This window comes from Vulpes vulpes, chromosome 12, assembly GCF_048418805.1.
Source record: "Vulpes vulpes isolate BD-2025 chromosome 12, VulVul3, whole genome shotgun sequence".
Classification (NCBI taxonomy): domain Eukaryota; kingdom Metazoa; phylum Chordata; class Mammalia; order Carnivora; family Canidae; genus Vulpes; species Vulpes vulpes.
Genome location: NC_132791.1, coordinates 1169145 through 1194049, shown reverse-complemented (window position 1 = coordinate 1194049; position 24905 = coordinate 1169145).

The following is a 24905-nucleotide window of genomic DNA, read 5'->3' as shown; positions in this document are numbered from 1 at the left end:
AAGCGCTGAGAAGAGGGCTTCTGGCACCAAGGCTGGAGACCACGACGGAGCCACGGGGATGTGGCCCAAGCTGCCACGTGGTGAAGAAATCTCTGGGCTAGGCCAGCAATGCCTTCCTGTCTCATGCTGGGGCTCGGTTTCCTTGCCTACAAAATGGGGAGAATAAAACCAAGCTCCTCCTGGGTTTGTGGTGAGGAATGCACAGAACACAGGGTGTGAAAGGCTTTGAGAACGCAAGGGTGCACAGCGTGGAGAAGCACCCGAGTCACCATGGAGAAAGCAGACCGAGCAGTGCACACACGCACACGCGTGCACACGCACCCCAGTGCACCCATCAGTGGCTCCAGACCTTCCCCTGACCTGGGCCATGTGACCCCAAGACATGACCATGGTTCTCAGGGCTGGGGTGGTCCTCTTGCTGCCTGTAAGGCAAAGCCTCCTGCTGTCCTCAGCACTACCCCAAAAGGGGTGGGAGGAAACAGCTGGAGGAGACAGAAGGGCTCTGTTATCTCACTCTGAGGCACGAACAGCCAGGACCAGAATCCCAAGAAAAAGAAATGGGAGTTGGCACGATGATTCTCCTGTGCTGAGTGCTCTGCTACCTTCAACTCAGTGCCCCAATCCCCGTGAGCCTCAGATCCTACAAGCCACATTATGCATGTACCCACTCTTGGTTTAACTAAACACCACTGGCCCTTTTTCCTCTTCTTTGTGTCCACGACTTAGATGTGCAGGAGACTTTGGAGTTTTTAAAGCTCATCTTTATCATAATCAATGAGAAAAAAACATGGTAGGAGTTTATTTTTGCATTTTAGAGATTTAGAAAATCCAAGCTCTAGCAGAGGTCCTATGGGGATGAGGGTGGACTCCAATCTGGGGACCTGTGTCCTTACACAAGAGGAAATTTGGAAAGAGGGACACACACACACACATGAAGAATGCCATGCGATGACAGAGCGATGTGTCCCCTGGCCGAGGAACACCAGGGATTGCCAGCAGCCACCAGAAGCTAGAAAGAGGTAAGGAAAATCCTCCCCTGGAGCCCTTAGAGGGAGCGTGACCCTGCTGACACTTTGATTTTGGACTGTTGGCCTCCAGAACCGTGAGAGGATAAACTCAGTGTTGTAAGCCGCCTGGTTCTAGGCACTTGGTTATAGCAGCGCCAGGAAACCGATACAGCAGCATCACCAGCACCCATCCTCCCCTGACTCTCTGGCCCTGTCTGACTGATAAGGTCTTTGTGGACCTCACCGCCCATGTGACCTGCCCCATGTCATGGAACTCAGGTCCCTTGCAGAGAAGCTTTTCAGAAATATCATGAGTTTCAAAGCTCTGTGGCTTCTAGGTCTCTTCCCAATTCTCCTACCTTCCATCACACTATGTTAACCATCTATATCCACCCACCCATCAATCACAGATAATATGACCTAGAATAGTTGGGAGACTAAAGCGAACAAAATAAGTCCTGTGATCATAGGTAGCATGGATGCAAAGCAGCAGAAGTGTTGGAAAAAAACATAAAAATAAACATCCGAGCTAATGAATCCACAAGATCATTTCTAGGTAGAAAACAAAGCCAGGTAAGGAGAGAATGGTGGTGGAAGGTGGAAGGCCCCTGAGAAAGTGATCTTTGGGGACAGAACCTAATGTTTAAAAAAAGAAAAAAAGACAAAGGGATGTTATTGCCCACAAGGCTTCTTGTCCTGAGAAGACTGATATCCCAAATAGCTTATCTCCTGACTCCACGCTCTCTACCTCCCCATTGGACCAAACCTAAAACAACAGCAAAAAAACAATCAAAAAAATTCTAGATTTGATATTCCTGAGGCTCAAATATGAGCCACTAGTCCCTTCCTTGCATGTACGCTGCCGTGTTTATAGATAGGCTGATTGTATGATTTTTCATCCAAACTGGAATGCTTTTGAGAGAGGGAAGGTACATTCTTGCTGCTTACATCAGGACCACGGCATTTCCCCAAGAGAGCCAGCATGCGCCGTCTCCTATTTGAAGGGGGCTGTAACTGCCTCCCAGGTCTCTAAGCCCAGTGATGTAATTTCAACATAAGTATCCCACATCAATTAGCCAGGCTGGAGGGCAGCAGAGGAAGGTCATTATGTAAATGGTGGCCAGTCGAAGTCACGCAGGCTTCAGATGGAAGCCTTCTGCCTTCCTGCAGATTCACTGCGGTTCTGTGTTAATGCTGGACTCCTTTATGAGGTGCCGTAACACATCCGCCACAGACCGTGGCCTGCCCACTTTGACCTTCCTAATCTTTGAGCGGTGGCATTTGACCTGAGATCCCAGAATGTGTGAAGGGAAATTAGAGCTCATGGCAGAGGCCACTGGAGACCCCCTAGCGTTCATGCTCCGCTTCTTTCACAACAGTGGAATTCATCCGCCCAGCTTCCCTTGCAGCTAGGAATGTCATGTGACTTCATTTGAGCTAATGAATATAAGCACAGGTGTTGGGTGGAAACTTCCAGAAACCTCTCTGAAGGTACAGCTGTTGAGTACCCTTTGCTCTTTGGAAGCCTCTTTTTTCTACCATCTTTCTGTGACACGAATATGATCATTAGAATGTCTCCTTGGACCTTGAGGTCAAAGAGCACCCACAGACAGAGATGATGGAGGGCTGAACGGGAAGGGACCTGGGTCCCTGAGAACTCTGTGGAGCGGCACCCCTAGTGGCCCTGGACTTGAACATGAGACAGTGCTAATGCACTGAAGTGTGAACCTAGTTGTAGTAAGACAGAGTCCTGCTAGTTCCTGGTGTTAATTCTGCAGATCTGGAGAACTGAGTCTGGGAGAGGGGATGAGAGGACGTCCAAAATCAAACTGGCTGATTAGATAATTACAAAAAAATTATCTATTGTCATAATCAATGAGAAAAAAACATGGTAGGAGTTTATTTTTGCATTTTAGAGATTTAGAAAGTCCAAGCTCTAGCTGAGGTCCTATGGGGATGAGGGTGGACTCCAATCCGGGGACTTCCCAACTTATAGCTTCCACTAGATTAAGTCCCCTATTTTCTGAACACAAACGTGTGTGTGTGTGTGTGTGTGTGTGTGTGTGTGTGTGTTTGTAAACTGCACAATAGAGCAAAGTGTAACCAACTCTCCCGACTCAGGAAAGACTTTCTAAGGGAGAAACCATTGAATCCAGGGCCTAAGAGGGCAATGAAATATGTTAGTTGTTGTAAAAGGGGGAAACAGCATTTCAGGCAGAAGCCCAGAGGCCAGGGAGGACATGGGAGATGCGGCAGGCACAGCAATGTTCCCCCACATATGTCTCTGCCCCAAGCCCCCGAACCCGTGAATAGTGTTACGAGCCAAGCAGGAATCAAGGTTGCTCATCTGCTGTCTGCACTTACCCGAGTGGGCTCAATAGAGTCACAAAGGCCTTTAAAAGCAGAAGAGAGGAGACAGGAAAGTCAGCGTGATGGAAAACTGCAGCCTCCCCTGGCCGCTGCTGGTGCGGAGATGGAAGGAGGGGACCAGAGCCAGGGAACGCGGGTGGCCTCTAACAGCTAAAAAAGGAAACCGATTCTCCCGTAGACCATCCAGAAAGGAACGCAGCCCTGCTGACACGTTGGTTTCAATCCAGTAAGAGACCCCTTCGACACTTCGGACCCCCCAAGCCATAAGGTAATAATTTGTATTATAAGGAAGCAAATGTGTGCCTTGGGCCACCAAGCCCATAGGAATTTGTTACAGCAACAACAGGAAACTAATACGGGGATGAAAGCTCATCGCGACTGTAGTGTAGCGCGTGGAAGGGAGGCTGCAGAGGTTCACGGTCCACAGCCAGAGTCTTCATTCCGAGATAAGGGTTTTGAACCACAGACAAGGAGAAGCCACTGAGGGACTGTGGGAAGCATGGTGCGGTCAGATCTCCATTACGGAGGTTTCCCCACCTGTCCAGGTGAACGGAGGGGTGGGCCTGGAGGCTGGGAAGGGGTCACAATGGTCTTGGGGAGAGATGCCGAGTTGGGGGAGGCAGGGGCCATTTCCTGTGAACCCCCAGGACCCCTGCACATGGAGCGACGGCACCCGGGGGTGTCCTGCATTTGTTGTCAGCCTGTGCAGTCGAAATCTCTGAACTAGAAGAGAGCTGGGCTTGAGAGCTGCTCTACCCTTTACTAGCTCTGCGGCCTGGGCTGAGTCACCTCCCTTCTCTGCGCCTCAGTTTCCTCATTTGCAAAGTGGTGGTGACAATCCTTTCAAGGATCATCAAGGGGTCTGTGTCATGTGGGGTATGGGTCGGAGGACTGGGTGCCATGGAGCAGGCCCTAGAGACAACGCCGACAGGACAATGACAGCCACAGTCGTTCCCAAAAATGCCCACAGAGGATGCGGGAAAGGCCGTTTCTGGTTCTGGGCACAATAAAATGATGTGTGAGGTCACAGAATCTTGGCCACTCCAAGGGATAGGTGCTAGAATCTGAGTTATGGAATCTAGGAATTACGGAGTCCTAGAATAACACACACCCTCCAGACTAATAGCAAACCACCCAGCAATTCGCTAAGGCAAATATGAACGAAGCTGTCGCTACCTCCGCCGGTTCCGATCGGTCTTGGCCGCCTGAAGCTTTACATCAGGAAGGTATCCGAGACCATGACGGCGTCCGCGCGTGCGAATGCTGAGATAGTCGCGGCTGCCCTGGGGACACACACTGAGGCAGATTGTCTATGTGGGCCCTGAGATCAGCGTGGGAAGGTATCAGCGGGTGTGCCTGGACTACCCCAGAACTCCTGGGGAAGCAGCAGGAAGGTAAACGAGGTTTCCCACTTAGATCACCAGACACACGTCGTCATCCACAGGACTTCACCCACCTTGCTTAGAGTAAGACGTTAGGAAGGGGGGGATGGCGATGCCTTAAAACGCAGATGAGACTCACTTTAAGAACAGGTACAAGGCCAGAAGCCTAGAATTCATCCCACGCAGGGGGGAGGTGGACACCCACCAGGCACAGGATCCCCCCACAGGCCAGGTGGCAAAGGCCCTGCGGGAAGGCCCACTGTGCGCCCCCCTTCGCAGGCAAGAGGAAGGCCAATAGGAAGGCTCTGGAATCCAGGAAGCCCCGACTGGACATTTGGTAAACCCCCTCTCTTCTCCAGCCTTCCATGTCTCCACCCAGGTCGTGAGGGGATTAGCCTAGAACCGTGGATCTCACCGCAGGCAGGTCTACGTCCGGAGAGCGGCTGGACGTTTGCAGGGGCATTTTGGTGGCTGTAACCGATGGAAGGGGCAGCGCTGGCATTCACACGCTACCCAGCCTGCAGCACACGGGACGGCTCAGCCTGACAAAGAACCGGGCCACACCTGCCTTGATTTTGGGATGTCCCACCTGACATCCGCGGAAAACGCCCCGCTCGGGCGACCTGAGCCCAGATTGTAGCTCCACCTCACACAGAGATACGAGGAATCTTGTCTGATTCTGATACACACAGGCCTTTCCGGGAACGCAGCTCCCATGCAAATAAAGGAGGGATCACTCTCGGTCTTGCTGAGATCTCTGCTGTTTGGGGAAATGAGAGCTCTGAAGGCCACGCTGCTCCTGTACCTGAGCGGCCAATTCCACCCAGTCACTCGGGCTTCCATCAAGCAATCGTCCGACTGCTATTACGTCTTCCGGTCCAGTCATACCCTCTTATTCACATATCAACATACATATTATTTTATTATAAATTACTTTGCCTTTTATTTTTCATTTACTTGGCCGCGCGGGCATTATATAGATTTTTAAAATGAGATGTCTAGGTGGGTCATATAATTTATGAATTCTATTTCAGGATAATAAAGGGAGCATCACAAAATATTAGCCTGGAAGGGCTGGGAACCGCCGGGTCACGTGAACACTGGGTGGCTTCCAGCCGCGGCCAAGTAGGGGTATTACGGAAAGAGAAGCACGCAGGTTCATCGGCTGCACGTTACAAGTAGAGGATGATGGTAAATTATCTTGTTTTCCGTAATTTGTCCCTCAGCCATCCCCAGAACGTAGGGTGATCTACGCCACTGACTGCGTCCTGTCCAACTCCCCGAGCGACGAGATTGCCTGGAATCGAGTTTGGGCCCATTTGGAATTGCTCAAGAATGCTGCAGCTCTGCTGAGATGGAGCCAAGCACGTGCTTTTTTTTTTTTTTTTTTTTAAGATTTATAGCGTAATTGATTTCTTTTAAGCCATTCAGGCCTTATTATTTATTAATCCACCTGTCAAAGTTAATTTAAACTACTTCTCAATAAGGCCAGTTGACAACACCTCTGTTTACCAGGTTGACAGCCCCCATGAGCAAAGAAATGGCAGAATGGTTCTTCTCACCTCAACAGAGAGCTCTGAGGAGGGACTGCCCAGCCCTCACGGGGAAATGCGAGAGCCCTTCACCCCTGGTGGGGACAGAAATCAAGGGCTTACCCTCCCTCCCAAGCACGTCCCAGGCCCCAGAGCTTGCACCGGACACTGCGCAACCGCTGAGTCCCATAGATTGTGCAGCCTTGGCCTCTGCTGGACCTCGCTCTTCTCGCCATTCCCACTGCCATGACCTGAAGCCACGGCCGTCTTCTCCCCAGACTGTGGCAACGGTTCCCACACTGGCCTCCTTGCCTCTACCTTTGCATCCCTCCCATCCATCCAGGTGATCTTCCCCAAATTCAAGGCTGACCGTGTCTGACCAAAGCTCTTCAATGGTCCCCACAGAGTCAAGTTCAAAGTCCTCCATGTGCCCGACCAGCCCTGCCACCACTGCAGCCTCAACTCCCGCCACCCCTCGACCGCTTGCAGTCCATGCCCCATTGGTACCATGCAGCATGCTGTTCCCTCCTCTCATCTCCCAGTCTTCATGGAAACTCCAGCACTAACCTGGTAGCTGCCCTTGCTGCCCCAGCTACCTCCCTCAAGGATTCCGTCTCGCATTTGTGCTCTTTAAACCCGTGACCATTGAGTCAGTGATTGACAAATATGGGTCCAACGTAGAGCATGGGCCAGGTGTGGTGCTGAGCCCCGGGACACAGCAGAGAACCAGGGAGGCCACTTCTCCCTGGAAGCTCTGGTCCAGGCTGGGAGTTCCCCGAAGCAAATTGTTTCTAAGCAATCCCCAACACGGTGCTGCAGGAAGCCCAGATAGACGAGGGGAGCTACCCTAGAGAGCCACTGTACTCGGGCTCTCCTCTCCCGTCTGGGCCGCAGCCCTATACAGCGAGCGTTTCCATACCCGTCTTTAGAGATGAGCAGCCTGGTGTCCAAGGAGGGGGAAAGGCGCAGCGACGGTCACCCAGCTCACCTGCGGTGAGTCCCACATTCAAACTCAGGCCTGATTCCAAAGCTTCTCCTCCATCGCCTGCTGGCTCCAGCCGAGTCTGCATCCCTCGGCGGGTCCACAGCACATGAGACTCTAAGTCGCGTGGACTCCAGGACCAGCTGCCTTGGGTGACGTTCGAGTCCTGCCCCCTGAGCACCACGTGGCGTGCAGAGTCCATAGTGTTAGCTGAAGGAATACGTGAAGTTCAGGGATGTCCGGGTGGCTCAGCGGTTGAGCACCTGCCTTCAGCCCAGGGCCTGATCCTGGAGCTCCGGGATCGAGTCCTGCATTGGGCTCCCTGCATGGAGCCTGCTTCTCCCTCTGCCTGTGTCTCTGCCTCTCTCTCTCTCTGTCTCATGAATAAATAAATAAAATTTAAAAAAATATGTGAAGTTCCCCAAGAGACTCTGACAGGGAAGCTGCCATTGACTTTGAGCGGGATGTCGCGTTAACCTTGGCCAAGTAGACCGCTGGTCGGATCCAAGTCCTCATGCCCCCCTCACCTTCTCAACGTCAAAGAGCGTGAGCGCTCGGTCAGATACTTGACGGGGGGAAGTTCTCAGACTCCGAGTGCTGAGACGTTAGCAGGTCACCACACCACGGGCCTGTGCGAAGGCAGAGCCGTTGGCCCTTCTACACCCCGGACCAGTTCGGTGGGCGTGATCCCGGCGGGATGGGGGAGCCTAGGGCTGCCCAAGGCTGCAAGGAGTCTGCGTAAGACATGAAGACAGAGGAGGATTTTCATTGCTATTGCATTTGCATTTATAAAAAGTAACTGTTGAATATATAAATACGCCCAGTTTAAAAATAAGAGACACATTTTGGATCATGTGGCTTGAAATGCGCTGCTCTGATTCCACACCTCCCTCATCCAGGCCTTGAGGTGCGAGCAAAACAAGTAGGTGGATCAGTGATTTAAACGGCCCTCCCCGGGCCCATCGCCCCACCAGGTGTTTTCTGGTTTTTTTTGTTGTTGTTGTTTTGGGTTGCTTTTTTTTTTTTGGACTTGGGTGTGAAAGTTACTCGTGAGAGAGAGGGAGGGAGAGAAGGGCGAGGTACAGACTGTGCGTGCCAGCTCGGAAGGCCGCTCAGCCGGAGGCCAGGGCATCAGCCTGGGCGCGGGGCGTGCGGAGGGTGGAGGGAGCTCGTGGGCTCTGGCCCCCGCTGCTCGTCCGTCCACGGGACTCCAGGAGCCTGGAGGTCCGGGCATGCTTCCTAGGCCGCAGGACGGCTCCCAGCATGTCAGGGGCGTGCCCCCTCCTCCAGCGTGCTGCTTACGTTCACACCAGGACAAGTTTCCATGTCCTCCTCCCTCCTGCCTCGTGGCACGCACGAGGGGGGTGCCAAGGCTCAGGCGGGCACTCGGTTCCCCTTTGCCTCCTCACCAGGCTCTTGTCCCCCATGCAGCAGCCTGGCCGGTCACCACCCCAGCCGGGGCTCGGTGCGGGATGGGCTCAGGGCGCCAGCGTCCAGGTGCCTGTTCCCCTGAGCGGCTCCCAGGCCTGCCGTCCCCGAAGGGAGGGGGTGACAAGCGGCCATCGATTTCCTGGAGGCAGACGGCTGGGGTGGCCTGGATAGAGAGTGAGGACAATGCAGGGGAGCTGGGGGGAGCCTCGCTCGGGCTCCCGGATGAGGCCTCCGTCCACACCCTTCAGCCACCCCCATGAGCTCTTTGCACCCAGGAAGGGAATCGCGTCACTTCGTACAGAGTCCCAGGTGATTCCCGTTTGTCTGTTGACCTCGTGCTCTTCCGTTGTCCCGGACGCCCCACTGCAGCCCTGCCTGGGGTCCTGCCCAGCCTCGCCTTCGCCTCACTCTAGACGCCCTCGCCCTACCCCTCGGCTTAAACTGCCATACACGGATATATGGCCACAGAACACAGATGACATGGATCAATATAAACGTCTGTGCCTACGCACGCATGGAGCGTGGGTCCCGGTGCACCTCTCCCGACCTACCGCCCCTCCAGCATGTCTGCTGGAGCGTCCAGCAGGTCTCCAAAATCTAACCTCCTCCAAGTGGAACCGCCGCTTCCCATGTGGCCCCCACCCTGTGTCCCCACCTCAGCAAGGAGCAGCGCTATCCTCCCCCGAGCGGTTCTCGCCCAAAACCTGGGGTCGCCGTAACCGTCCCCCGCTCTTGGCGCTGCACACTCAATCCGTCGGAGGGCGCCGGGGCTCCACCCTCTCCGTTGGGATGGGGGATGAATCTGAGCGCCCTCGTCATTTCCGACTCTCCCCTAAGCCACAAGCAGGCCCCTCGGGAAGCTTACCCCGGCCTCCCGACGGCCTGGGGACTCGCGCAGCCCGCCCGGAGCATCGCCACGTGGAATCCAGCTGACCCGCTCAAGTCTCCGGGCCCAGGGTCACCTGCTCAGCCCCCCACCCCCTGCCCTGCCTGCTGTCCACGTCTTCGCCAGGTACAGCTGCCCCAAGCTGCCTGCCCCTCCACCCGGGTTACTTAAGGGCTGTGCCCTCTGCTGCAGGCACCCACGTCCCCGCCCCGTGCACGGCCGGCTCGTCCCCATAATCTAGGGACCAAGTCTAGTGCCGTTGCCCTAAAGAGCCCCCCCGTCTCCCCCGAGACACCCCCGGGCTAATGAATCGATTCAAGCACTAATCAGCACTCAGCACGACTTTACCAATGTGAGCGTCGTTCGCAGGGTGCGGTGCCCCGTCCTGCAGGGGGTCGGCCCTGGTGACGGAGGCCGGGCCGCCTAGGGTGGGGTTGGCTCCTGACGCACGGCCCGTCCAGATCTGGAGGCTGACGGGTGAGAGGTAGGGCTTTGGCTTTGCTGCCTTTGCTTCACGGAAACGTGAGGCCCCGAGCGGCTGAGCAGCCAGGAGGGGGAAGAGCCGAGGCGGGGGTTCGGTCTGATTGTCCAGCGGCCCCTCTACCGCCGCACGGCCTCCGTCCAGAGCGCGGCCGCTCGGCGCCTTCTCCGTCCCTCCCCGCAGCTCCTCGCAGCATTAAAATTCCAGTTTCCTCTAAGTGCGTCCTTGCAAAGGCCATTAAAAGGTCATCTAGCATCTGATCTTCTTTCTTAACTTTGGAGCTAAGAGAGTCCTCTGCTGCTCCCTCAGCTGTAAGACGGAGATAACACCCACCGCGAGGCCTTGCAGACATGCAGAGGGCCTGACGCCCGGGGACCCCGGGGAGCGTCGGGCTCCCTGCCCGAGGCCGCTGGCTCCTCCCGCAGACGTCCACAGAGCCAGGCTCCGTGCTCGGGTGCAGGCCCCACAAAGCTGCGCTGCCTCGGGGGTCTGATCTTCGGAGACTCCAATTCTCATGGGGCAGAGAGCACGTCCCCCGACTCGTCCACACCCGGGAGAAAGGCCAGGGGCTCGGGCCTTGGATGCAACAGGCTTGGGTCCAATTTTTGGTCCCCCGTGCCCAGCCGTCCGATGCCGGGGGACTTAACCTCTCAGAGGCGACGCCTCGACTCCACATCGTGGGCGGGGATCTAACAGGTTGGCCTGTGCATGAAACACGAGGCAGGTGCTCGGTGAGCAGGAGGGACGATGTGCTCGCTGACTCTCCTGAGCACTGAGGCTCCTCCATGCGCTTTACCTGCACAAGCTGTCACCGTGGCCCTGCGACGCCGGTTGGCCCGCGGCCCTCATTACAGGAGGGGCAGGAAGGCCCGGGGCTCCCGGTCGGCGGTCGGGGGCTGCAGTGAGCGGCTGAGGAGCCCGCGAGCCCCGGCCAGCCTGTGTCCCCGAGGGCGGCGGGAGGAGCACCCAGAGCACACAGCCCAGCTCCCGCAGCGGGGTGCCGGCCGGCTGCTGGGGACGAGGATGGGGTGTGGGGCTCCTGGGCGCTCCCGGCTCCCGCCTCCCCATGCCGCATCCACAGGGCCCAGAAGGGCTGCCCCCCACGTCCGGCAGGACCGCGATGTAATGTTGGAGAGTTGCCCAGGGACGCATGAGAGCCAACCGGGCAAAATGCTAAAGGGCCAGAAAACATAACATTTAAAAACAGCCTCTGACGGTGCAAAAAGCAAGGAAGGGCTTGTGCCAAAACAACTCCTCTTGCAGCCACACGGAGCTGTGATGGGGCGGGTGGCCGAGCCGCTGTCCCTGCTGGGCTGTGAGCGGTGAGGCTGCAGCCGCCCGGGCGGGGTGACCGGGACCAAAGGACGTCACAGCAACTGGAGGCGCGTCCTTGGGCCCCCAGCCCCATGTCGCCGTTCCCAGCCTGTGGGGGGAGGACGGGCTCTGGGGGACAGTGGGCGGAGCCTCGGAAGCTGGGTCCCCACAGTGGAGGACGGCACCCGGAGCCCGACGCCGTGTGCAGCCCAGCCCGGGGTCGCCATGCGGATCCTGGAGGCTGTCATCCGAGGAAGGTTGAGTTACAGCAGCGGCCGACTGCCGGGACGTGTGGACGCCAGACGCGGACCGGCCCAGGGTCAAACCCCAAGGCTTCCCAGCTGGGCCACCGTGGGCAGGTCCTCCGGCTTCTCTGGGCCTCCTGGGAACCCGGCGAGAGGCTCTGCTGTGGGGCCGACGGGGCGGGAAGGGTCAGCCGTCGGCTGGACGCAGCGTCAGGTGCCACGGAGGAGCTCAACCAACGTCCTGACAGCACTGGCCCGGGGGTGTGAGACCTGGGCGGGCACACGTGTCCCCTGAAACGAGCCTCATGAACATCGTCCTGCCCCCAAGCAGCATCCTGACGCGCAGGGAGAGAGACAAAGGCCAGATGGATCCCTGGATCAGGGGCACCGAGCGCCAGGCTCACGGCGAGGCCCAGATTGTGTGCGGGGCCTTAGACCACACGCTCAGGACCCAGGGTGTGCTCTGCACGCGGCCCCGCCTGGCGGGGAGTCTGGTGTGGGTGCAGGTGGGACGGGGAGGGGCCCCTCGGAGCCCAGAACATCCTAGATTCATGACCCGTGTCCGTGGAGCCACAGCACAAGTGCGTGTTAAGGACGTGCACAAAATGTGACGGAAACCAGGGACGGCTGCACCGGGTCTGGACCCGAGAGGCTGAGGATGCCCCGGGAGTGATGGGGAGTCGGGGGGTGCGCGGTGCCCGGGGAGCAGCAGAGGCCAGGAGGCTCGGACAGCCGTTTGTTAGCCCAGGGCCTGGCCACTGGCCGCTGTGAGTGACGGGGAAGAGAGGCTGACGTGGGTCGGACGATGCGCCTCAGTTCCCGAGGATCACCCCAACCCTCGCGACAGCAGAAGGTGGCGACCCCCCGTTTCCAGACGAGGAAACCAGGGCTCAGACGTGTTAAGAAGCTCAGTCGAGGGCACCGGTGGCCGCGTGTAGAGACCTGACTTGGCTCCCGTTGGTGGACGGCTCGCCGTGCCCGGCCCTCCACCCGTGGACGGGCCTTCGTGGACGCCCGCCGCCGCACCCTCCGGCCTACGAAGGCCTCCGTCTAGTTTGCACTGATTTCCATGAGTTTGTCCTTAAAGCATTTGCACAATGTGCAATCCCGGCTGCGAAGAGGTCGGGAATGAGCAGACCGACCCCTTCGGGGCTCTGGCGCGGAAGCACCACCCGCCGTCTGCGCGGCCTCGTGTGGGCCGAGGACGTCCTCCCGGCAATGGCCCGGCCCCTCTCCAGCTCATCCGCAGCCAGAGCCCTGGTCGCACACGGGGCACGAAGGTGACCTCAGAAATCAGGAGACTCAGAGACTGATTCCCAGCCGCCCTCCTGAGTCCGGAGCCGCCGAACCGATGGTCCTGCGCCTGGTCTCCAAGCGCCTCCAGCACAGGCCATAAAAGGCTTCGGTAGGAGACACCGTCGGGCGCAACCCGAGGGGCTTAGGGGCCCCTTATCGCCACCAGAAAACTCCCCGGGGCCCCTGAGGTTCAGCCACAGCCACATTTCGAATCCGAGCTGCTGCTGTGTCCTTGGCTCTGCAGCTCCCCTCCCAGCACTGGGGCCCACCCAGGTGCTGTAAGGGTGCGGGCTTCCCTCCCTTGGGTCCCTCGTCCACACCTCCCAGCCCAGACTATCCCCAGGTCCTTCCTTGTCACCTGCACCATGGGGCTCGTCTCCCCACCCTGCCCCGTGACCCTGCCCCTGGCCCCTCGAGAGACGCTGAGCTCAGCAAAGGCGACGACTTCATCTCAGCCCTTTCGAGGTCCCCGCCCCTCCAAAGCACCTGGAACACAGAGGCGTCAGCAAGGGCTGGCGGAGCAAGGGAGCCACGGCACAGCCACAGCCCCTGCCGTCGGGTCAGTCCGCGGGTCCAGCCCTTCCTCCTGGAGCCAGGCTCCGTGCTCAGGTGCAGGCCCCACAAAGCTGCACTGCCTCGGGGGTCTGATCTTCGGAGACTCCAATTCTCATGGGGCAGAGAGCACGTCCCCCGACTCGTCCACACCCGGGAGAAAGGCCAGGGGCTCGGGCCTTGGATGCAACAGGCCTGGGTCCAATTTTTGGTCCCCCGCGCCCAGCCGTCCGATGCCGGGGGACTTAACCTCTCAGAGGTGACGCCTCGACTCCACATCGTGGGCGGGGATCTAACAGGTTGGCCTGTGCGTGAAACACGAGGCAGGTGCTCGGTGAGCAGGAGGGACGATGTGCTCGCTGACTCTCCTGAGCACTGAGGCTCCTCCATGCGCTTTACCTGCACAAGCTGTCACCGCGCAGGCCCGGGCAGTGGTCTCAGGGCTACAGCTTTGCTTCGCACCCGGGCGCGGCGTCCGGAAGTCTTGGCGTCCTATGATTGCTTACGCTCCGTTCCCTCGCAGGCCGCTCCTGCTCATCAGCCCAGGACCTGGAGGCTCCCAGGGACGCCGCCGCAACCCCGGGAGGGCTCGCCGAGGCCACCTGCACACTCACCTGCCGGCGTCTGCCAGCTGCGCCGTCTGGGCCCTGCTGACAGGTGCCAACAGCTCCCGCCAAGGGCACAGGAGGGAGACCGGAGGGAGACAGCGGGGGCCGCGCAGCGCCGGTGTTCTTGGCACCTGCCAGGCCGACTTCGTTTCCACACTTTGCACCTGCAGATGCTGAGCAGGTTTCTCGGCTCATCAGAATAACAGGATCGGGTTTACTAGTCTGCAGCCTCCAATCCGTCTTTACGGCTGCTCTCAGCCCCGGGGTCACTGCCCGGGGGCCATCTGGTGACCACTTTGAAAGGTCCTTTGACACATGTCTCCTCCTTGAACCTGCTTCCTTCCCGGCGCTGAGCAAAGAAGCCGGCGCTCATCGGGAAAGGTCAGATGCCCGCGCGGTGTTTGTTCACGAGGGTGATATTTCACCAAAGAGCAGATGCTTCCTACGTGATAAATAAGAGCAGCCGCTCCCCACAGGTCTCGGGGGAGGGAGGGTTCTCCGCTCCGTTGGCAGCGGGGGCTCCTGCAAAGACTGGCGGGGAGGAGGGCAGAGTCACCAGGACGCAGGCTCCGTGCGGAGTGGGCGCCGCACCCCAGGCCCACGTAGGCCGCGGCCTCTCATCGTGAACACTCGCTCCGCGCCCGGCACCTGCTGGGATCTTCCACCCCTCTTCTCCCCATCCCCACCCGCGCCTTAAGGAAACAGGCCCCGGCCGTCCACGGGGCTCGTGCAAGGTCGCTCCGCTCGGCGTGATGCAGGTCAGGCGCGTCGGGCTGCAGGGTCCAAGTCTCTAACCTGGCAGACAAGTGCGTGGAGCCTCGTGACTCCGGGTCCAGGTGGGAGCGTGGCCTGGAGCCAGGCAGGTACAGGTACAGCCGGGAGTCAGCGGTCACCTGCAGGCCGAGCAGAGCGGCTCCGGCGCAGCAAGGGGGACGGCACCTGCCTCGCCAGCCCCGGACTTGGGTTGGGACGTCAGTGCCTCCACGTTCCCCCCGTGTGGTCCCCATGCATGCGCTGGGTCCCACTCGTGCTCCTCTGTGAGCCGGGCCGGATAATGACCGACCGCAGGACCATCACAAGCTTGCAGTCGGGGTATCTACACAGGGCGGGGCGCAGGCGCCAGCGAGTGGGGCAGCGGGTCACGGTCAGGAGGGAGTAACCAGGGAACCCGGGGTGAACTCACGCGGCAGCGGCTTCCGAGACTAAGAATTGTCTCAAGTCGTTGCCCCAGGCCGGGCGACATCATGGAAGGAAAGGCCTTCACTGAGCACCCTTGGGTGCTCGAGCAAACACCCGGGGCCAGAGGTGATCCCTCGCTTCCTTCCTCCCTTACACCAGGAGAAGCCAACCCACCCGTGACCCCGCTTAGGGGGTGGGGGTGCATCTCTGAGTGGGGGGGTATGGGGGGCTGCGGGTAGGGGGGCACACCTCCAGCTAAGGGGGCCAAGGCATGGCTACGGGGGGTGCATCTCCAGGTGGGGGGCCAAGGGGGGGCTGAGGGCAGGGAGGGCGCATCTCCATGAGGTGGCTGAGGTGGTGCATCTCCGGGTGGGGGTGGCAAGGGGCCGCTGAGGGCAGGGAGGGCGCCTCCCTGGGTGGGGGCCAAGGGGGACCTGAGTGGGGGCGCACTCCAGGCAGGGGGCAGAGGGGCCGGATAGGAGAAGCCTTTCCCCACCTCTAGATGGTGCTGTGCACTCGACCCCACCCAGGCTCTCCCACCCCGAGGTCTCCCTGCCCCAGGTCTCCCCACCCCAGTGCACAGGACAGGGGAGGGTGTGGGCCTGTCTCTGCCCTGGGAGGGGCGGGGGCGGGGAGGGAGCAGGGGTGGGGGCAGGGCTGGGAACTGGGAAGGGCAGGAGTCGGGGCAGGGAGCCTGGGCAGGGGCAGGGGGAGCAGGGGCAGGGGCGGGGTTGCGACCTGGAAAGGGCAGGGGAAGGGCAGGGCTGGGGAGGGCTCGCAGGGGAGGGCCGGGGTGGGGGCGGGCAGGGGCAGGGGGCACATGCACACCTCACCGGCTCCGCCCTCAGCCCCCACCTCATCCCTCAGATGAGGCCGTGGAACCAGAGTCACAGAGAGGGAAGGTGCAAGCAGGGCACCAAGAGAAGGCAGGTGCTCTCGGGACTCATCCAGAGCGTGACCAGGACTGGCCGCGACACGTGTGTTCACCACTGTGGGGGGGGTCCCCTGGGTGTGTGCACGACCGTGTGCGCCAGCAGCAAGGCCCGATTCTCCATGACCACCCGCGCCCTCACGTAGAGGTCACTGCACACTTGTGACGGGAACGATGTCTCCGCGGCCGCACCACCCTTGTGCAGTGCACAGCCTGAACATCTGTACACAGTGACTCCGACGGTCCACTGGAAAGTTCTGTGTATCTGGCTCTCTCCCCACAGGACTGTTAGGAGAATCAAATAAGAGATGGAAACGCACTGCGATCCTCGATTTTATTATTATTGTTATTTTACTGCCCTAAAAGAATGTCCCTCCTGGGTCTGAGAATTACCAAGACCACTTCTTTTCCCATTGACTTCGTATCCCCGGGAAAGAGTCATATTTTCAGCCAGTTTTAGCCGCTTTAGGTTCATGAAATGATGGAATGACGGGCCTAGAAGGCACCCTAGGGACCATCATTCCCGCGTCGTGCAGACGGGAAAACCCAAGACACAGGTGCGGGAGGCAGGCCGAGGTCGAGCAGGGGCGCCTGGGCCCTTCACCCCGACCCACGCCCAGGGAGCCGCCCAGGGGCTCGCAGGAGGGGGTCTTGCTGGGGGGGGCGGGGGTGCCGCAGAGGGGCAGGCCCCGAGCGTCCGCCCATCTCCGGGGCTCGCCCTGGGGGACCGTTCGGAGGCTGAAGGGGGGCCGAGCGCCCGCGTCTCCGTCGGCAGCTGAGTCGGCAGCCCCGGGCGGCTGGGCCTTTGCCGGAAGGAAGAAGTGAAGGCGTCGGCCCGGGCACCCCCGGGCAGGGTAGGCGGGCTCGTGCGGACCTCCCACAGGCTGGCAGGGAAAGGCGACGGGCCGGCGGGGCCGCGGGCCTGGAAGCCGAGGGTGGGCGCCTGCTGGCGGCCGGGGACATGCTGAGGCCGCCAGGCGGGGAGCGCGGGTGCCCCTGGGCAGGAGGGTGCCGTCGTCCCCGCCGAGGCCCTCGCAGCGGCCTGGGTGCCGCGCCACTGCCTCTGGGGACCGGCTGTGTCAGACACGTCACCCGGAGGCGCCCCAGGCCTCCCACTAGCCGAGCCTGCCCTGTCCCCCTGCACACGCCGGCCCCTCCGGGCGGGGACCCCGGGTCCAAGCAGCCCCCCGCGCGCGTCCCACCGGGGCTGAGGATCCAGCAGCACAGGACAGCCTGCGCAGGGGACTTCGTTTAAAGACAAAAGATGAGGACGGTGGATCTGAGACGCCCGGATGTGTGTCGGGGGGACAACGGGGTGGGGTGTACATGAAGCGGGAGCGCGTCGGAGAACCGGAGCCGGGGGAGCAAAGCGTGTGTGCTCCCGGCCGCAGAAAACAACAGCAGCCGAGGCGGTAGCAGTAAGGGTGACGGACGCTCCCTGCCCGGCGGACGGCGAGGCTGCCCTCTCCGACCCCCAGCTTCTTGCAGGTTTATTTAATAATCCAACACATGTATTGAGCACCTGCTGGATGTCGGCGACACATCGGGCGAGGCCTTGGGGGTGCAAGAACCGAGCCGTGGTGGCAGCCGTCCCCCAGGGGTCAGGTGCGGGGCAGCCTGCAGGCCGGGCCCATCATGGGTGAGCCACATGCCCTTGAGCCCACAGGAGGCCCCTCACTTCTGCAAAGGGAGAAACAGTGTCCACTTCATGGACGACGATGTGGCTCTTGAGGGACGGGTGGGAGGGTTGGGGCGCGGGGAGGGAGCTGGAGGGGCAGGGGACACGTAAACCCCAATGGGAAGGTCCGTGGAGCATGGGGGTGGCAGGGCTGGGGTGAGCATCAGGAGTGCCTGGTCAGGGCCTGGGGGCCGGGGGCCGGGGGTCGGGGTGTGAGCAGAACAGGGCTCTGCTGGGAAAGCACCTGGACGGGGAAGAAGGCGGGAAAAGTACAGTCGAAAAGACAAGGCTTCAGGTGCACGTGACTGAGAAGCTAGTGCTGCTGCGGCAGCCACTCAGGGAAGTGGGACAAGAATCCAGTTCATGGGGGCCCCGGGGGGCTCAGCGGTGGAGCATCTGCCTTCGGCTCAGGTTGTGACCCGGGGGTCCTGGGATCGAGTCCTCCCTCCTCGGGCTCCCTGCATGGAGCCTGCTTCTCCCTCTGCCTGGGTCTCTGCCTCTCTCTGTGTCTCTCATGAATAAGTAGATAAAATCCTTAAAAAAAAAAAAATCCAGTTGGTGTCAAGGCAGAGCTAGCTGAGCCCTGCCCGCCTCCCTCACCTAGAGCCAGCAGGCCCGACGCCGAGTAGGATTCCATTACAGTCCTTGTCAGCTTCCCACGAGAGACACACGCGTCCTTGGAAGAAGACGTGGACGTAGATAACAGAGCACCAGACAGGTGGGGTAGCCTCCAAAACAGGGACCTGCAGGAGGCAGAAGGAAGACGGTCCTTGGAGGAATCAGAAGAGGCTTCCTGGAGGAGGTGCCATCAGATTTCGCCTTGCGGGATGTGTACGAGTTCAGCCCGCAGACGTGCAAGTGAGGAGCACAGGCCGAGGCACCAAGGGACGGTGGGTCAGGGTAGCTTGGCCGTAATACGGAGTCGGGGCGGGGGGGACTTGGAGCACCGTGGGGACTCGCCATTGCGGGGTTTTAGAGCAGGGGAAAGACCCTGCACTTCAGAGGGTCCAGACGGGCGGGGCGAGGCCCCGGTGGGCCCGGGGAGGGAAAGAGACCACGACTTTGTGAGCCGCTGGCCCGTGTCTCACGGGCTGTCCACCCCAGGGCTCGGCGGCCCTCCTCTGGGACCAGCCCGAGGAGAGCTCCCCCAGCTAATATTTTATGTGGAGCCTCGTGTAAAACCAGGTTGGATTAATTATTGATGCAAACTTAGGCAAGCGAAAGCTTTTGCTCTGGCTTGGCAAGGGTCCCCTCGGCAGAATCAGCTTCCCAGCCTGTGGGCAGCTCAGGCCCCGACGGAGGGGCTTTGAACCCCCGGGGTCAGATCTGTCCCAGAACAGGTGCCACCCGGGGAGCCGGCAGCGGCACGGCAAGCGGAGAAGAGGACCACGCCGGGGCCCGACGGCCTCCTGAAGCCAGGGAGCCTCCTTAGTCATTCCTGCAACAGACGCCCCCCGAGGACCTACTATGCGTGGAGCCACGTGGGGAAGGAGGTGGGGTCCGGGGCTCCTAGGGGCACGGAGAAGCTGGGGTCCCCGTGTTCCATAGGAAGCGTGAAGGTCGGGCCACAGGGCGAAGGGGCCTCCAGGGCGCCTGCACTGTGTCCCGAGCACACGTGAGGCTCTGGGGGGGGAGGGGCGGGGGGCAGCAGGAAGCGTATGGGTCGGGCACACGCACGCCACAGGCACCATGGAGGTGCTGTGCACGTTGGAGGAACAGGCTGCAGGCTCCCAGTCCAACTACCCTCGAGCCCTGCACGCTGCAGCCCCAGGAAGTGAGTCCCAGACAGACCCGGGTGAGGGGACAGATGGGGGGGGGGGACAAATGGGAGGGAACGTACCCCTGCAGCATTAGAGGACCGATGACCTTGGCCACATCCCCCCCAGAAATGGACATAATGCAACATGGCCTCTGCCATTAGGGGCCTCACAGGACTGACGTGTGAAAGGTCAGGGGCCGCCGGCGCCCAGCGGTCTCAGATGAAGGAGTCACGGCAGGTGTTTGGGGTCAAGGCAAAGAGCTTCCCACCCAGGGGGTCAGCGTTGTGTTCTGGCTCTAGTCCCCTCCTCCCCGAGCGCCAGGTGATTGCACCCCGCCGCCGTTTACAGAAGGGGGCAGGGCTCGGGAACAGCATTTATGGGGCCGCCACTCTCGTTCATTCACTCGTTCACCCAGCAGACGCTGTGATTATGAGAGTGGACAACACGGAGCTGGGCCCTGGCCCCTTGACCTTCACAGTCGGTGGAGAGGTGAGTGCGAGTGAAGTAGCCCCACGAGGAGTATGAAGCCCCCCCACCCCCGGTGCTGAGTGTGCCTGAAAGAGAAATGCAAGAAAGTGTAGGAAATGTAAGAAAATGGTAGAGGGAAGCCTTCCTACCCGGGGCCTTCGCCAGGGGTGGCTCCTGCCTGCAAAGCCTTCCCAGCTCTGACGGGGCCGGGCCGTCCCTGGCTCCTGGACCTCAGCACAGACGGCATCGTCTCAAAAGAACCTTTGCTGAACCCCCCAGGAGGCGCCCTCTGCGGTCACCCCTTCCACGTTCCCCACAAAGCGCCCGTCCGCGTCTGCTCTTTCCGTTCTCTGTGTATTCCCTCGCTGGCCCACGGCCTGTTTCCACCTGGGGGCTACCCGGCGGGGTGACCACTGGTGCCACCTGCACGTGCCCGGCCTCTGGGACAGCCGTGACGGGAACCTCGGGACTCAAACAATGAGGGTCCCACGGCCAGGGAGTCGTCGAGCTGAGCGTCCACCACGGCTGAGCCCGGGGCCTTCCCACCCAGATGCCCCCCGAGACCATGACATGGGGAGGTGGGGACTAGCTCTGAAAGGCTGGCGATCTCTGGAACCACGGGGGTTGTCGAGGCTCTACGTGTCGGGTGACGGGGTAAGAACAGAACCTCCTAACTCTGGGAAACGAACTAGGGGGGGTGGAAGGGGAGGAGGGCGGGGGGTGGGGGTGACTGGGTGACGGGCACTGAGGGGGGCACTTGACGGGATGAGCACTGGGTGTTATGCTCTATGTTGGCAAGTTGAACACCAATAAAAAATAAATTTATTAAAAAAAAAAAAAAAAAAAGAACAGAACCTCCCCCTGGAGCTGCCATAGGAGGCGCTGCTGTCGGTCGCCGTGGTGACGGGGGAGGGGGCGGGGTCCGGGCAGCGTTTGGAGCCTTAAAAGCTCCTCTCAACAACCAGCGACCCCAGCTGACTCCCAACATCACCCGGGAAACTGGTTCTATTGAAGGCCTCAGGGAGCCTCTCCTCCTCGTTAGACTGGGAGACGATCCCTGAGCGCAGCGCCGGGGGCCTGCCCCGTACTTCCCGCGTGCTCACAACTTTAAAAGGAAAAAAAGCAAAGCGTGCTCTGATGACAGGAACCCAGTGTTAGAGAACACAGTGACGTGGGCTCAAGTTCTGACTTGACTCTTTTCAACTTGCTGGGCCCTGAGGGGGCTGCGAATTCCCCAAGCCTCACCTTCTTCGTCTGGACAATGAGAACAAGAAAATCTGTTTTGCGGGGTTGTCGGAAGGTGGGAACCATAGTGCGTAGCCTCGTACAGCGTGCAGCCGGGCGCCGGGCATGCGGTAGGTTCTCCGCAAACACCACCCCCTCGCCCCTCGCTCCGCTCCAATGGGCGGGGGGTCGGTGAAGTCCTAGGGGTCCCCCTAAAGACCTTCCTCCCGAACCCATCCCTCAGTTTCCGAACGACTCTGGGCTGCAAACCCACTCTTTTTGAGCCTTGGTTTTTCATCCCCCAGAGCTAGAGTAGCCGATTTTTTCTGACTTAATTATACCCTCGGAGAAAGTGCCTCGTGGTGCATGTGCTAAATTAAAACATTAATTAAAATAAAACATGAGCTCAGCAACAATTAAAGCGGGAGAAGAAATATAAAATAAAATAAAATAATTCCCACGCGCATCTGCAGCACGCCCCAGGCTCAGCCCCAAAGCCCGTTGGAGGCGAGCACGGCTCGAGGACTGACGCCCGCGTCACATGGGACATCCGGGGAGCCACACACCTCCAAGGGGGCAGGCTCCCTGCAGCTCTCGGGGTGGAAGGTCTGACATGGTAGCAGGATTCACCCTTTGCCCGTTTACGCTTTGGAACAAGGGCATCTGGTTGAGCGCAGGCAGGTGATGAGATGCCGAGAAGGGCCGCCCTCCCTTACACGCCGCTCCACGCCGGCCCCTGCGCCACGGCGTGGGGACGCGGCTCGGCCGCAGGGAGCTTGCAGGCCGCTGGTCCAGCAGAGCCACGCCGGTGGGACTCGGAGGCCAGCAGCCCCCGGGGCTGGGTCCCCCTGGCAGACCCCTCACCGCCCTCTCTTCCTCCGCACCTCCCCCTGGGGCGCCTCCTGGGCCACGAGCGTCGCTCAGCCAGCAACGGCCTCCCCGAGGATCAGAGCGCTGCCCGGCCCGCCGGCCCTGGGAAGGTCGTGCGTGGCCCTGCCCAGCCCGCCGCCCCCCGTCTTCCTTCCCGCTGACCACTGGGCCCTGGACACAGGCCCTTCAGCGTGGATCCTCGTGCCTCTATGAAGACACCACAGAATGGGGACCTTCCAGAACCCAAGGGGGCCTGGCCCGCGCCTTCATCTCACACTCACAGGGCCCGGGAACCCCAGAGGAGGACCAGCGGGGGGGCCGCCGTGACACACGGGATGGAGCAGAGCCAGGCTGACACCCCAGGCCTTGACTCGCGGGCCGTGCTCCTTCCGTTCCTGCCTCCAAGACGCCGCCACCCCCTTACTTGTCACCTTGGTCCTTCAGGTTCCACTCTGGCTGCGGGACCTAAGGGTGTGAGCGGCCAGTCTCACGGGGGCAGCAGGTAGCGGGCATCCCGGGCGCATCTCAATGGGACGTGTGGTGAACCACCTCCTACAGGGAGCCTCCCTGATTGCCCGGCCCACCCCCTGCTGCCCCCCGTGAGGTCTTCCACACGACTCAGCAGCTCCTGGAGGAGAAGGGCCCACCGGCCCCTTACACACCCGGGCTCACCCACCCTGCTGCTCCCCAGAGAACAGATTCGTCCTGGATCAGTGAGAAAAGGGACTTGGGAGCAACAACGGGGTTGCCTCTTCTGTTCAGCAGTTGTCTGACCTAGAAAGCTCCAGAAGGAAGCAGCCAACCCGGCCTCAACCAGGCCTCCTGCTGAGCCTCTGCCCCCCCCCCCACGTGGCCGCCTTCTCCTGCTGCCCCCGGGCGGACTGTGTTCAGGGCTCTCTTGGAAGGGACGGAAGGACGAAGGCCGCCGATGGATACGCGCCCCCCGCGTCAGTCCCAGAAGTCCCTCCTCTCCTGTGTGGATACCGGCCAGGGGTCCCCATGGAGCCGCACCCCGGATAATCATAGGGGCTGCTGTGGGATCCACGCTGGCAGCGAGGGTTCTGGAATCCTGTCATCTGGGGAATGCCCCCCCTGCCCCCCGCTTTGGTGCTTCTTTTTTTTTAAGATTTTATTTATTTATTCATGAGAGCCCTCCCCTGAGCACACCCCTCGCCCGGACGATGCCCTCACCGCGTCCCTGTTGCAGGGCTGCGGGCCTCGCCGGGGGCCGACTCCGGGGTTGGGCCATTTTAGGAGACGCAGAGCACAGCAAGGAGCTGGCGCTGCCCAGAGTGGGTGCCCGGAGTGGGTGCCCGGAGTGGGTGCCCGGAGTGGGTGCCTGCACGCAGCTGCGACGGTCCCCACGTCCCGGCACAACAGCCGCACCTGGTCCGCGAGCACACTCGGTGCCCTCGCGGCTGTGACGTGCAAACCGCGTGTGCGCTGAACCACAAGCTTCTGGGTTTACCCGTCAGGACGTCCCCGGGCCCCCGCAGGCTGCTGCCCCCAGACGGTGTTTAAGGGGATTCACCCAACAAGCGAACGGACGGCTGAGTGAGCAGCGGGATGAGGAGCGCTCAGCGGTGTGGGACCGAGGGCCGGGCTCGCCGAGCTTCCGCTGGCGCGTGCTCCGCAGGGCCACCCAGACAGCCGGGGACACGGTGTGAAACATCGGCTCAGGGCCCGACGCCGTGGGTCCAAGAAGGGAGGGCCCCAGCTACTGCTCCCCAGGGGACACCTCAAGGCCCGGGGCCCCGCACGCACCTTGCCGCTGTGCCCCAGGGGACGAAGGCTCCAGAAGGCAGCGTCGGGACGAGAGCCGTTCGCTGACCTCCCCGCGCAGCGACCAGCCGCCCCCCCCCCCCCCGCCAGCCAGCTCCTGTGCACGGGAGCCGAACCGGCCAAGGGCGTTCTCAGCACGCGACACACGCTAGCACCCCCGGGGTCACCACCGTGCTCCCACCTGCACTGGGTCCCCAGCCCCCGCAGCAGGCCGGGGCAGCCCCTCCCTCCCTCCCCCGAGGCCGCTCAGTCAGTTAAGTGTCCGGCTCTTGCTTTTGGCTCAGGTCATGATCTCAGGGTCCTGAGGTCGAGCCCCACGAGGGCTCCGGGATCCGCGGGGTGTCCCCTGCAGGGCTCTCTCTCCATCTCCTCCCCCCACTCACACTCTGTTACAAATAAATAAATAATTCTTAAAAAAAACAAAGAGAGAGAAGAAAGAAAAAACAGCTCAAGTGAGCAGATAGGCCCGCTGCCCTGCGAGACTGGGAACCGGAGCAACAGCCCCCAGTGTGCTGAGCGCCCTTGGGTCCAGCGCCGCCCCCCGGGACCCTCGGGGGTGCCCATCTCATAGGATGAGCGTCACAACGGGTGCCGAGCGCTTGGCCTCATGCTCACACCTTCTCGATGATTCCTTTCGAATCAGATGGTTATCATGACTCTTATTGAGGTGAGACACGGAGATTCTGGGAGGTTAAGAAGTCCGCCCACGCACATGGGTGCAGGCCAAGGACTCGGGCCGGGGTCTTGGCCGCCAGGCTGCCCTGCACGGATCAGCGTGGGTGAGATGAGCATAGCCCCGAGGGGACAGTGTCCCCAGTGTTGCACGACGTCAGCTCCATCTCTGCTGGCATCCGGGGGTCAGGGTGACAGATGACCTTCGGGGCCTCAGGCTCCCCATCTGTGAAATCAGCAGCTGAGCTCAGGGGT